Source organism: Macaca thibetana, chromosome 7, assembly GCF_024542745.1.
Source record: "Macaca thibetana thibetana isolate TM-01 chromosome 7, ASM2454274v1, whole genome shotgun sequence".
Taxonomy (NCBI): Eukaryota; Metazoa; Chordata; class Mammalia; order Primates; family Cercopithecidae; genus Macaca; species Macaca thibetana.
In genome coordinates, this window is record NC_065584.1 from 21403915 (window position 1) to 21417860 (window position 13946).

Sequence of the window (13946 nt, forward strand, 5' to 3'; positions counted from 1 at the left end):
TTTTTCTTTGTCTTTAGAATAGAATTGAGACAGCCTTTAATAATGCAAAAATCTGTATTTGATTAAACACTTAAAAGGATAAGTAGAGACAATTCATTTGATAAATTTTGGCTATTGAAAGTAATTGTTGAATACCACTACAATAAAGTAAAATGAGTAGCTGTAAAACTCTTAGGCTGAAATATTTATATATTTTAATAAAAATTTAGAATAGAGAATATCCTCTATTTAGTAAATTTTTTTCCTGAGCTTGCTAGATATCTTAGCATTTACAAAGTGAACATTTTCTGAATTAAAAATATTATGGTGGACAGAAAAGAATCAGTTGAAATTTTTAACAACTGCAAGTTAATTGACCATAAAATGCAACTTTGTAGAAAATTGCAGGCAATTTTGAAAATATATCAAAATAATAATATGTTAAACATATAGATAAGAAAACATACCGTTGACATGTGTAGGATAACTAAGAAACTAAGATACAGCTGAGAACTGTGCAATGTACAGAAATAAGAACTGACAGTAGAGTGCTTATTTTCTAATATTGAGAGTCAATATAAAGAAGTTTCTGGTTTTGCTTTAAAATACAATATCTGCTATTTGTTATATTTTTATTACACAAATTCAAATATAAATGCAAGTATTTTATAAGTTTACCAATATAGCAAAACAATTTGTTGACTAACAAATGTTAAAAAATATTTTTAGTGCTCCTTTTTATTTCAAAAATTCTCTGCTTTATAGGAAAACAGAAATGATCACCCTAGTTATTTTAGGCATATTTCACAGTTGAGAATGTAGGCCAATTCCATTGATCAACGTTAAACACCTCCACATTGAATAATAATTAGTACCAAGTGAATAGTGTCAAAATAAGAATATACATACAATGTATTATCTATTTCTATAAAATGTGATTTAAATTCTGTAGCAGAAAATGTTTAAATATTTTGTAATGATCTAAAATTATTTGTGTATAGAAACTAGCTGAAACTAGAGAATTAAAATTAGTTGTGGTGTAAATATAGCCAATATATTCAGCTGAAACATAGCCTTGATTTTTCCATTGCCTGGACAGAGGTAAATATTTGTCTTAGATTTCACTCTATACCAAATCTCTTTACTTCTTAAAGAGAGTCACGTACAAATGTGTATGTTTTTGTATCAGGGATTTGTAAAGGTGCAGTGATGTAAGCAATCAATAGGAAATGTAAAATCCTGAAACAATTCAGAATAGAAGTGTGTAAATGCAGAGAAAGACAAAAAAGACCCTTAGAAATCTGAAAGATTATTATTTTTGTCCTTCCAGGGAGTAAAGCATGGACACCTTAAATAATATTTTAAAATACGAATCTTTCCATAGTTAGTGAGTTTCTTGGATTATCTGCAAATACAGAAAACCGGCAGCAAAATGAAATCTACAGGCAATTTATAATAAGTCCAGAAGTAAAGGCTTACATTTCGTCCATTAGTTATTGACATTTCTTTCGCAACCAATGAAATGTAGCTTAACCAGTGCCTAGGATTATGCTTAGTTTGCCAATGGCAGAACTGTAGCTGAACAGAGCCTACATTTTTCCTCAAATATTCTCTCCTTCCCCACTTTTTCCCAACAAATACAAGGTTTTGAAATTATTGATTAAAAGTTGACAAAGGAATAATTCCAGTAACTTCGACAGTGCATCTCAATGTGCCACTATGTCATTTTGAGGTCTTAGAGAAGGCTCACATTAAGGCAGTGTAGCTTGTGGCTAAGACAAAGTTAATTTGCACTACGTTTCTAATCACGAGAATAAACTATTGCAGATAAAGTAATTTATTCTCAAAACCTCAACATGCTACAGGGAAATATCAGAAAGAATGTATGAGGCAGATCTTTTTACATCTGGTAAAATTGATTTCAAAGGTGTAAGAGAAAACAAGTTCATCTCAGAGCTTACTGAGATAGATTTCACCTCTAATTATCTGATCAGATCTTTCTGCCTCTTTCCACATCAAACCTGGAAGAGCCAAACATAACTATGTGAGTGGGGAAAGAGGGATACAATAACAAAGGAGAAATAGTGGGGAATATGACCACAAGAGCCTCTTTCTGTGCAGAATTCTGAGTTAGACTTGAGGAAGTCTGTAGTCACATGATTTATCTCCTGTACATTTAGGGTGACCAATCACCTCAGTTTGCTTTGGGACTCCTCGTTTTAGCACTGGAAGTCCTACATCCTGGGAAGCCCTGGAGTCCTGGTAAACCTGGACTATTCATTACCCTAGCTGTACTGGGAATTCTGTTCAATGAAATAAATAAGAGAAAACTATGAGAACAAATATTTCAACCACAAAAGGTGAGAATGGGGAGGGTTTATTTAATCAAAAGCGAATGTTTTTAAGTTGAAGATGAAGTCATAAGAACAATATACTTACTTTCTGCCTGCAGAAGTTCATTCAGTAAATAACTTCTACTTATCTTGTATATCTGTTGGCTAAAATTCAGTCAATTAACAACCATGCTGGGAAGAATGTGAAGAAAGTTTAAAACAAAAGAAAATGTAATCTCACCATGAAGATTCTGCCTATCCATATATATTTATAGAAACAATGTGACACTTTTCTATGTCACTTCCCCCATGTCTTTGCCTAAAGTAACAGAAAGATGTGATGTTAATATTTTAACCACTATAATATTGCACATAATATTTATTCTGCTTAATTTGGTGCCAGAAAAGCAAAAATAGGACTCTGATTTAAGGTAAAATAAACACAACATTTCGTGGAAAGAGAATGGTCTTTTAAAAGACAAGATTTACTTAGCAATTACGTAATGGGTGTCTATATGGAAATCAGTGCTTACATGCTTTTATAGTATTTCTGTATAGTATTTCTGTATAGTATTTTAGGACAAATAATAAAATCAATTTTATACATATATTCTGTTTTATACCCAAAACACACAGCAAGGGAAAGGCTCGTTTTTCCCAAGATCTTTGTACATAACAAAGTAAACCTATAAGAGCTGATCAGTGTTACATCAGATATCAACCAAAATATTAATGACACGAGGATATAGACAGAGTTGGAATATGAAAGAAATTATGTGCTTATGTTTTCTATATCACATAATTTTAAACATTGTATCAATCATTTGAAGATTTTTAATATTTAATTTTTAAAGTGTTTATTAACAGAATAAAATAAAGAACACTAAGGCATGTTGTCTAGATTATTACAAAAGAATACCAAAATACTTCATTAGAATGTAATAGTTTAGTTTTCAAACTAAACACCGCTTTTTCCTACCCTGTTATTTAAATAATCATGACTTTATTTACAGTCTCATTTCTTTAGCCCTTCTGGTCATTTCTTTAGCACTTCTGATCATTCACATGGCTATGTCAGTAATCCTAGTAATTTTTTAGTGGGAAGCAGCATCTTCTACATTAATTGAGCAGCAACAAAAGAAACTAATAAATAACGCAAATCTAGAAAACAGAGTTACAGGGAAGTATTTGGTAGTGCCTTCCTACTGTGCAATTTTGACTCCCTTTTAATAGATTCAAAAATATCAGTGAAGCAGCTTGTGCAGATTGAAACCTATTATGGCAGGTAACGCTTCATTTTCCACAGGCCTCTTGTTGAGGAGAGGTCAAAAAAAAAAAAAAAAAAAAAAAAACCTAAGAGAAGAAAGAAACAGTGCTTTATGTAATGTAGTTAACATTTGACATTAAGTGAAAAATATTCATTCCTTTCCTATCCAGAGCATAACAATCTTCACAAACAATAACATACTATATACTAAACATCATTAAGAAAATTTCCCTAAAGCTGTCCATTAATAATCCCCTTTGGGTGGAACAACTTTGAGGGGAACTTTAGTTTACCCAGACTCCAGAGGCTACAGGGTTTGTCTGGAAATATCATGAAGCCTGGATCCCTTGTGAGAATTTTCAGCACTTCAGCCTCCAGACTCAGCTGGAAACACTATAACCAAGGTCTTTCATGTGGTATTTCAACATTTCTCACTTCAGCCTCTGAAAGAAATGGAAATAAACCTTGTCTATGTTTATTATAGCCCTAGAAGGAAGGTTGGATTTCAAGACTGTTCTTCCAGGAGAGTGAAAGGTCGATCTAAGAGTGAAGAAATAACAAAAGTTATTCTCATCCTCCTTCAGTTCTTCTTCACTCTGACCTCCTCGTTCCTAATGGGGGTTTGTGGTGTTGGCGACATGGCATTCATGCAGGTAATTACCTTTCCATGCTTATTTTCTTCCCATTTACACATATACCTCCTTGCTACTTAACAGTGGACTTCAGGAGACACAGAATAGTACTAACAGTAGCTGTTGTTTATAAGCAGATCATAGTCATCTGTACATTATTGTATTCAAGTGTATTTTCAAAATCACATTGTAATTATAATTACATAAATGCAACTAAATGTTATACTATTATGCATTGAGACCTCATGATAAGAGCTAGCTCTCATTCTTACCTTCAAGTTAGATATTTAACTTCTTAACTTGGCACATGCTTAAAGTTTAAAGTACTTTCATCTGCATTATCTTGTATGATTCAAGGTGATGAATCATTACTCATAATCATCAGTGGTACGGTAACTGGGTTACAGTTTTACAAATGAGGGCAATGTGCTTGATGTGATCAAGTGACTTGCCTAAGAAAAAGTAGTTTACTGAGCCTAAGAACCATGGCTGGAAATAAGGTCATTTGACTTTATGAAAATGGCCTATTCTTTCAACAAAATACTTTCTGATAATTGATCAGAGTCAAAAACAATATATCGTGTTACTTACATAGATTTAAAAGTACAGAGCCTTTGCTTCAAATACTTTCTGCAGAGTTGGAGTAATAAGACACACACATACATATGATGACAAGAAATGCAAGTCAATGGTAAATCAGTGAGCAAATAATAGTCATGATTATTGTCAAAAGGAAGAAATCTCATGCCTTGGGGTGGTAAGATAAGGCTTTGCAGAGGTCCTTATTTTGATGCAGTTCCTATCTTTCAATATAAACTATTCTACACTTGCTGCAGGACATAGGGAGATGTGGCAAAAGTAGTAATAGAGCATCAACATTTTGACCACTTACTATGCAGCAAGGATTTTCCCATTGTATTATGCAAATCCTGACAATAATTCTGTAGCACAAGGACAATGTTACCCTTATTTTACAGAAGATGACTGTTCACCAGGGAAGTTACTACCCAACAAACAGTCTTTAAGCAGAGGGTAGTAACCTACTCAATAAACAGCTAGAAAGTGGAGCCTCAGTACTGAAATTGAGCCCTGACTGACTCTATGGCTGGAAATTTTAATTACAACATATATTATCAGGTGTGAATAAAGCAAAATAGAGAAATCATTAATTTTTCTTTTAAGCATAGGCCAGTAAGGCTGAGAAACCTACCCAATGAGTTTGTAGTGCTCAATTGAAAATGGATCTACATAAACATCAATAAGCATGCTACCATTCAAAGCTGCTAAAATGGAACAGAGACTACATGGGGAAAAATAGACTTTTGATTATAAAGTCAAGACCATTATTCTTGTGAAACAATTTAATCTGGATCCATTTAATTTGCTATAAAAACTGTTAATGATTGAATACATCTTTACATTGTATATATAAACCTTAACTGTTTTTAATATTTCTATCAATGAACCAAATAATTATCTTTAATCAATTGCATTTTATAATATGTATTGTGTGCCTGTAAGGGGAAAATATTTTTTTTCTAAATTTCTCTTCACAATTCTGCATCTGATTCTAGAGAAAAATTACTGTTTCAATATGTCAGAAAAACTGCAGAACTGGGAGACCTCTAGTTTTGGCCTGGCTTATTTCTTATATTACCTTGCCTATATTTTCTAAATGAGTCCCCTCATTTGTAAAATAGATGTAATATTGGGTCATGCTTCATGAGACATGAGATAAGGGAAAATAAATTTCTTCATTTTTTGCCTGAAAAGAATATTACACAATAAGTCATAATATCCACAGTTCTTTTCTGTTTGAGATACGATCTGCCAAAAAAAAAAAAAAAAAAAAGAAAACTATGCAAGAAGACTTGTGATGGGAAAGTCAAGCAAGAGTGTGAGCCTATTTGGCAGCTCTGATGCTGAGGCCAATCATACCATTGACTGTTCAGTCTCTGTCCAGACTTCTAGAATAGGTATTACATTTCATAGCTTCAGTGAATGCAATTTGGCACCATAAAAATAAAATCTAATGTTTGACTGACAGAGTCCTTCACTTTTGAATTAGTTTCAAATGTTTTAGAAGTGCGCAGACACAACTATATCATCACAACAGCGTTTGCCACAAGAATTAAAATCAGAATATATGCAGATATCAAAACAAATATAATTCCTTTTTTTTCTTCTTCTTCTTCTTCTTTTTGGAGACAGAGTCTTGCTCTGTCGCCCAGTTTAGAGCACAGTGGTGTGATCTCAGCTCACTGCAACCTCCACCTCCGGGTTCAAGCAATTCTCCTGCCTCAGCTGCCTCACAAGTAGCTGGGATTACAGACATTGGCCACCGCACCCGCTAATTTTTTGTATTGTTAGTAAAGACGGGGTTTCACCATGTTGGCCAGGTTGGTCTCGAACTCCTGACCTTAGATGATCCACCCGCTTCGGCCTCCCAAAGATCTGGGATTACAAGTGTGAGCCACCATCTCAGGCCCACAGATTTAATTATTGGTTTCTCTTGAACCCACATGTGAATGCTTTCCTTACAAGTTTTTAATTTTTACACTGTACCTGGAGTTGATGAAGAGCAAGTGAGCCCCAAAATTGGGGCTTAGTTTGTGATGTGGTTTGGTTCTGTGTCCCCACCCAAATATTATTCAAATTGTAATCTCCAGTGTTGGAGAAGGGGCCTGGTGGTAGGTGATTCAGTCACAAGGGTGGACTTCTCCCTTGCTGTTCTCATAATAGTGAGTGAGTTCTCATGAGAGCTGGTTGTTTGAAAGCATGTAGCACATCCCCCTTCACCCTCTTTCTCCTGCTCTCGCCAAGTGAGATTTGCCTGCTTCCCCTTCCATCATAATTGTAAGTTTCCAGAGGCTTCCCCAGCCATGCTTCCTGTAAAGCCTGCAGAACAGTGAGTCAACTAAACCTCTCTTCTTTGTGAATTACCCAATCTCAGGTAATTTTTTATAGCAACCCAAGAACAGACTAATACAGCCTGGAAGGGCTCTTGGCTTTACCCAGGAAATAATTCAAGGGCAAGCTGGTGGTGTTAGACAGTAACTTTTATTGAAGCGGCAGTGTACAGCACCAGCAGAGGTCCTGCTCCTTGCAAAGCATGGCTACCCCACACGCAATGTGTCCAGAGCAATAGCTTAGAGGCAGGTCTGCACTCATATTTATACCCACTTTTAATTGTATGCAAAGTAGGAGACAGATTTTGCAGATATTTCCACAAAGAGGGTGGTGAGTTCCAGGTTATTGGGTCATTGCCATGGAAAGGGGCAGTAACTTCCTGGTGTTGCTGTCACAATGGTAAGCTGATGGGGCACACTAGTGGACATGTCTTACGGAGAGTGGCTTCTGCCCTGTCCTTATTTTAGCTTGTTGTCAATTTGGTCTAATATCTGAGCCCTGCTTCCGGAGTTGAGTCCCCGCTGCTACCTCAGATTCATTTGATTTGAAAAAAAGAAAGGGAAAGAATGGGAAAGGAAAGCACTTAGTATTAAGTCATTTTGAAAACTTTCTATATTGTTGGACATGTGCATGACAAGTAATTCCTAAGAAATTATTCTAAGGTCTTTCATAGTGTTGTCAATCTCAGAATTCAATAATCGAACTCTACAATTATATAGTTTAGGGGCTACAGCATCAGTTTCTTTTTCTACCAATTGATAATTAGACAAAACAATAATTCAGATATTTTATGGAAAATACTTCAAACTATTTGATTCTCAACACAAGGAGTTAATGACATAAGAACTTACAAAGTACTGTAGGCCATTCAACTAATGAGAGGCAATCAATGATTTCTTCAAGTAGCATTGTGTCTCCTCTTCTTAATTAAAAGAGTTAAACTTCCAGCAAATATTTTGAACTTAGGAAGGTATCACCGTCTTCTTTGTATACTAAATTAATGAGGGTAGAAAAAAATAAATGTAAGAAATGTTTCAGATGAAAGCGCTGCAGATAAATAGAACATTTGGATTATCATCAAGTAGCCTTCCCTGTCTCTTTCATGTGTTGCTCTGGGAGTGTATTAATCTTTAAATCCTTTTCACATTATAAATACTGCTTATGGCACAAATCATGCAAATTTGTCCCCCTCTCATTACTTCCCAGCTTCCTAGGTCAAGAGTTATCATTCCGACAACATCAACTGCTTCGACTAAACCATATTACATATCTATGTCAGCTTCTATTCAAATGCATGATGTAGCACCCTGATAAATCCCTCCTAGCCTTTGGCAAAGGTAGCAATGTGAGACTCTGTTTACAAAAGAGGCTTTCATGGTTTAAGTGCACGGTTCTCAGGGAGTTAAGGAAACAATAAGCAACCTCTATGACCAGAGAACTTTAAAAATAGCAGGAAACAATGTCACCAGTGATAGGATCACAATGTGTTAAGGAAAACTGTGCTATGGCTACCTATTAGAGAGGGTGGGAGAATTTTCCACTTATAATGAGCTGTCAAGGTGTCTAGAGAAAAACAACATACTACAGTAAAATTTATGGTAAAATGGAATTCAAAAGCACTATCTACAATTGCTGTTAAAAATTTATGAAACTGTCATGTTAAGAGTGAAATACTCTCTCATGCATATTCCTCATCTCTGGCATCTCAAAATGCACAAAATCAGGACCAACACCCAACTTTTTCATTCAACATTTTAAATTTGTTTAAATCCTTTCTAGATTAGCAGCTCCAAGATGGCAGAGCAACTTCTCTCTCTTAAGCAGTATGTAGAAGTTGTAACTAAAAAGTTTAAAATATAATTTATTAACCAGTGAATCGACAGGATAATTGTAACCCATGTTGTCTTTTAGCATCATGATCTTGGATGTCCATATACTTGTTCCAACTATGCAATTCATTTTGTAGATTACTCTTGAAAAAATCTTCTAATTTATAAGACAATTCAAGAAGTAAAAGCATCTTTTATTCAACTTTAGTATTATTGAACCTACCCCAAATTACCCAACTTGACTTCGAATGATTAAACCTAACACATAATTACCTTGATTAGGGACTGGTCACTCTATGAAGTGATGTCCACATGTTTTTTTCCTCCTGTATTACTCCCTACACTCCATGGGCTAACTAATCTTGATGTTGTCATTTTGCAGGTGCCACTAGTGAAGCTGGGGAGTGTTGGGACAAGGTCAAGGCCTCACGGTCCATACATATCATGATTGAGATTGGGTCCTAGGAACTGAAGGCCCCGTGACTCTGATCTCATCTCTATATGTCCTTAAGGGAACCATAACAAAGTACATATTAAAGGACAAAAATTTGCCCTCTTTGAAGATATTAAAAATAATTTATTGAGGCCAACTAGTAAAAATAAGTCCAGGTCAAGAACTGCCTCGTTGGAGTAGGTGCCTAGTTACTGACAGTTAAAGATAAAACTCATTAGAAGATGTAAAGCTTGATATATTTTTGAAGGAAAGAATTATGTGACTTTATGTGTGCATTTCTTATAGTTCTAGGTTGGCCTCACACACAAGTCAGTGCTAGAAATATTTTTTTCCAGTGATGATGATATGATGATAAGGCAAGTGAAAATAACAAAGAAAAATAGCTTCTCTTTGTTAGTTATAAACTAACATATGCATGGCTTGTTGGATGACATGAAACAAAAACATTGGCAGAGAATTAATCTTTCTTTCCATTTATGTTTGTGGATGAGAAAACACTAGAAATTTGAAGAGCGAAGCTGAATTACATGTGATCCAAAATACACAATATTTTAATGACCGGGACTTCTTTGCAAAAGCTTATCACTGCAGTAATTTAATTTACTGTAAAGAAGATAAACTGGGCTATATTTGTCATATGAACCTTAGGAGTAGGGCTGCATCCCAAACAGAGGAACTCTATATCTTTAAATTTGACTATGTGGTCTGGAAAGCCATTGTAGCAATTCCTAGTGAAATTTGGAGATCAAACACAAAATACAGCAAAAATACTAATAATACCCTTTCTACTTAGCGATTGGCATTTAGTGGGTTGGTCTCGTTTTCAATTTCTGTTACTGCATATGGGCCAACAATACAAAAGGGAGTAACACATGATTTTACTTTAAAGCAACTGATCAATAACATCATAATTATTTTCTCAGCACACATTTAACCTACTGCTATATTCAATTAAAGGATCTTCTTAGAACTATATAGTTTCAGTTTCAAGTTTTGTTCAGAATATAGTTGAAATTGAAAATTCTCTAAAAGCTTTCTCCAATAATTCTTCAAATGACTTGAACTTATACTGTAACACTGATGACTTCCCAGACCTATTTGCCGTAGTAGGGGCAGCTTCATCTTGTAACATTAAACCTGAAGTTAGCATTACATGCAAAAGCAGTCTTACAGGTCCCCAGATTTTGTTCTCTGACTCCAGAGATCCTGCAGAAAGCATACAACTGGACTAGATCCGTAAGTCTCAGAGGCACTGACAGCTGGGAAGCCTTGCTAGATTTCCACCCTCTGCACATGGATCCTTATTGAGCAAAGAGACCAAGAACCACTTCCCCTTCCTTATCACTTCTCTGAAACCACTCTACCCTGCTCCATCTCTGAGACCCTCTACTTACACACATAAAGGGACATCCTCCTGGTCACATAACTCTACAGTTGTGTGGACTTTAGAAGTAATGTTAATAGGCACTTAATAGGCATCTCCCATTTCAAAAAATGTAACTGAAATGTAGAGTTTGAATATTGGTGAAGTTCGTATAAATACAACTGCTTTACATTAAATATATATTTACTTTTTTATTACTACTCTACTGATGTGTTTGTTCTCTTCCAAATTGCTTTTAAAAACCAATGAGTCAGTAAAGCAGAATCTCTCTTACACCTTTGAGTGTTTAAGCCAATTTCTCAAGCTTATATCTTCCCAATGTTTATCCCCAGTTTCCTTTCCTTCCATAAAGCTACCGGAACATACCTCTACTTAAACCCCTTCTTCATTTAACTTTATAAGAAATCACAAAAGTCCAAAACTCCTTGAACTAAATTTAGTTTCAGTGACTGTTAATTCTGGGGACACAGAGTCCTAGAAATCAAGTGTTGGGTTGCTCAGTAACCATGCACTACATATTTAGGTTTCCCTTAGCCCTGAGAAAAGGCAGAGATATTTTTCAGTACAAAAGTAAACTACTTGAAATTCATGAAAGTTAAACTAGTGAAAAGAAGAAAAAAAGGAAAAGAAAGGGGCTTGTTAATTTACTCCTTCAGTAGCTCAATAATTTGTACTTTCAATAAATTTACAAATTTATTTGAAACCTATTTAGATAGAATAAATTTATATATCAAAAGGGAACTAAACGCATACCTCAAAGATGGATAGGTTTAGTCTAGAGTACCACAATAAAACAAATATTGCAAAAAGCAAATCATATGAATTTCTGGTGTATAAAGCTGTATGTCTGCATGATACTGTAATCTATTAAGTGTGTATTAATAGCATTATGTCTAAAATCAATGTGATACATTAATTAAAAATAATTTATTGCTACAAAATGTTAACAACCATCTGAGGCTTCAGCAAGTTGTAATCTTTCTGTGGGTGGGGTATCTTGCCTCACTGTTGATGACTGCTGACTGATTGGGGTGGTTGCTGTTTAAGGGTGGGGTGGCTATGGCAATTCCGAAAATAAGACGACCAATGAAGTTTGCCATAATAATTGGCTCTTCCTTTCAGGAATGATTTACCTGTAGTATGCAATGCTGTTTGATACCTTCTTACCTACAGTAGAACTTCTTTCAAGTTCTACTTGAAAGTTGTACTTGGAGTCAATCCTTTCAAAACCTGCCACTGATTTATTAAGCTGTGCTTTATGTTATAGTAATGGCTTATTTCCTTATGACATAAGTTTATGTAATATTTAAAATCTTGTGTTGTCATTTAGACAATGGTCACAGCATCTTCACCAACAGTGGATTCCATCTCAAAAATTTTTCTTTATTCTTTTGCACGTTAATAAGAAGCAACTCCTCATCTGTTCAAAATTTATGTTGAGATTGCAGCAATTCTGACACATATTCACGCTCCATTTCCAATTCCAGTTATCTTGCTATTTCTACCACATTTTCAATTACTTCCTCCACTGAAGTTTTGAACCCCTCAAAGTCACCCATGATGTTTGGAATCAGCTTCTTCCAAGCTCTTATTAATGTTAATATTTTGGTATCTTTTCATTAATCACAAATGTTCTTAATGACATCTGCAATGGTAGACCCTTTACAGAAGACTTTCAGTTCACTTTGCCTAGATGCATCAGAGGAATCACTATCTATAGCACCTACAGCCTTACTGAATGTACTTCTCAAATAATTATAGTTGGAAGTCAGAATTAATCCTTGATCCATGAGCTGCAGAATGGATGTTCCCTTAGCAGGCAGTAAAACAACATTAATATCCTTGTACATCGCCATCAGAGCTCTTGAGTGACTAGGCATATTGTCAACGAGCAGTTCAATTTTTAAAGGAATCTTTTTTCTGAGTAGTAGGTCTAAATAGTGGGCTTAAAATATTCAGTAAACTATGCTGTAAACAGATGTGCTGTCATCCAAGCAGTATTGTTTCATTCATAGAGCACAAGGAGAGTTGATTTAGCATAATTCTTAAGGGCCTTTGGATTTTCAGAATAGTAAATGAGCATTGTCTTCCACTTAAAGTGACCAACTACAGTATCCCCTAACAAGAGAGTCATTCTGTCCTTTGATGCTTTAAAGCCAGCCACTGATTCCCCTTCTCTAGTATGAAAGTCGTAGATGTTATTATATTCTCATAGAAGACTATTTCATCTATTTAATATATTGAAGAAACTGCATCAATTAATAGGCAAGCTAACCAGCTAACATCATAATGACAGGATCAAATTCACACATGACAATATTAACCTTAAATGTAAATAGGCCAAATGCCCCAATTAAAAGACACAGACAGGCAAATTGGATAAAGAGTCAAGACCAATCATTGTGCTGTATTCAGGAGACCAATCTCACTTGCAGAGACATGCATAGGCTCAAAATAAAGGAATGGAGGAAGCCCTACCAAGCAAATGAAAAGCAAAAAATGCAGGAGTTGCAATCCTAGTCTCTGATAAAACAGACTTTAAACCAACAAAGATCAAAAGAGATAAGGCCATTACATAATGGTAAAGGGATCGATTCAACAAGAAGAGCTAACTATCCTAAATATATATGCACCCAATACAGGAGCACCCAGATTCATAAAGCAAGTCCTTAGAGACCTGCAAAGAGACGTAGACTCCCACACAATAATACTGGGAGACTCTAACACCCACGGTCAATATTATATAAATGAGACAGAAGATTAACAAGGATATCCAGGACTTGAACTTAGCTCTGCACCAAGCACACCTAACAGACATCTACAGAACTCTCCACCCCAAATTAACAGAATATACATTCTTCTCAGCACTACATCACACTTATTCTACAATTACCACATAGTTGGAAGTAAAGCACTACTCAGCAAATGTAAAAGAACAGTAATCACAACAAACTTCTCTCAGACCACAGTGCAATGAAATTAGAACTCAAGATTAAGAAACTCACTCAAAACTACACAACTACATGGAAACTGAATAACCTGCTCCTGAATGACTACTGGGTAAATAACAAAATGAAGGCAGAAACAAAGATGTTCTTTGAAACCAATGAGAGCAAAGATACAACATACCAGAATCACTGGGACACATTTAAAGCAGT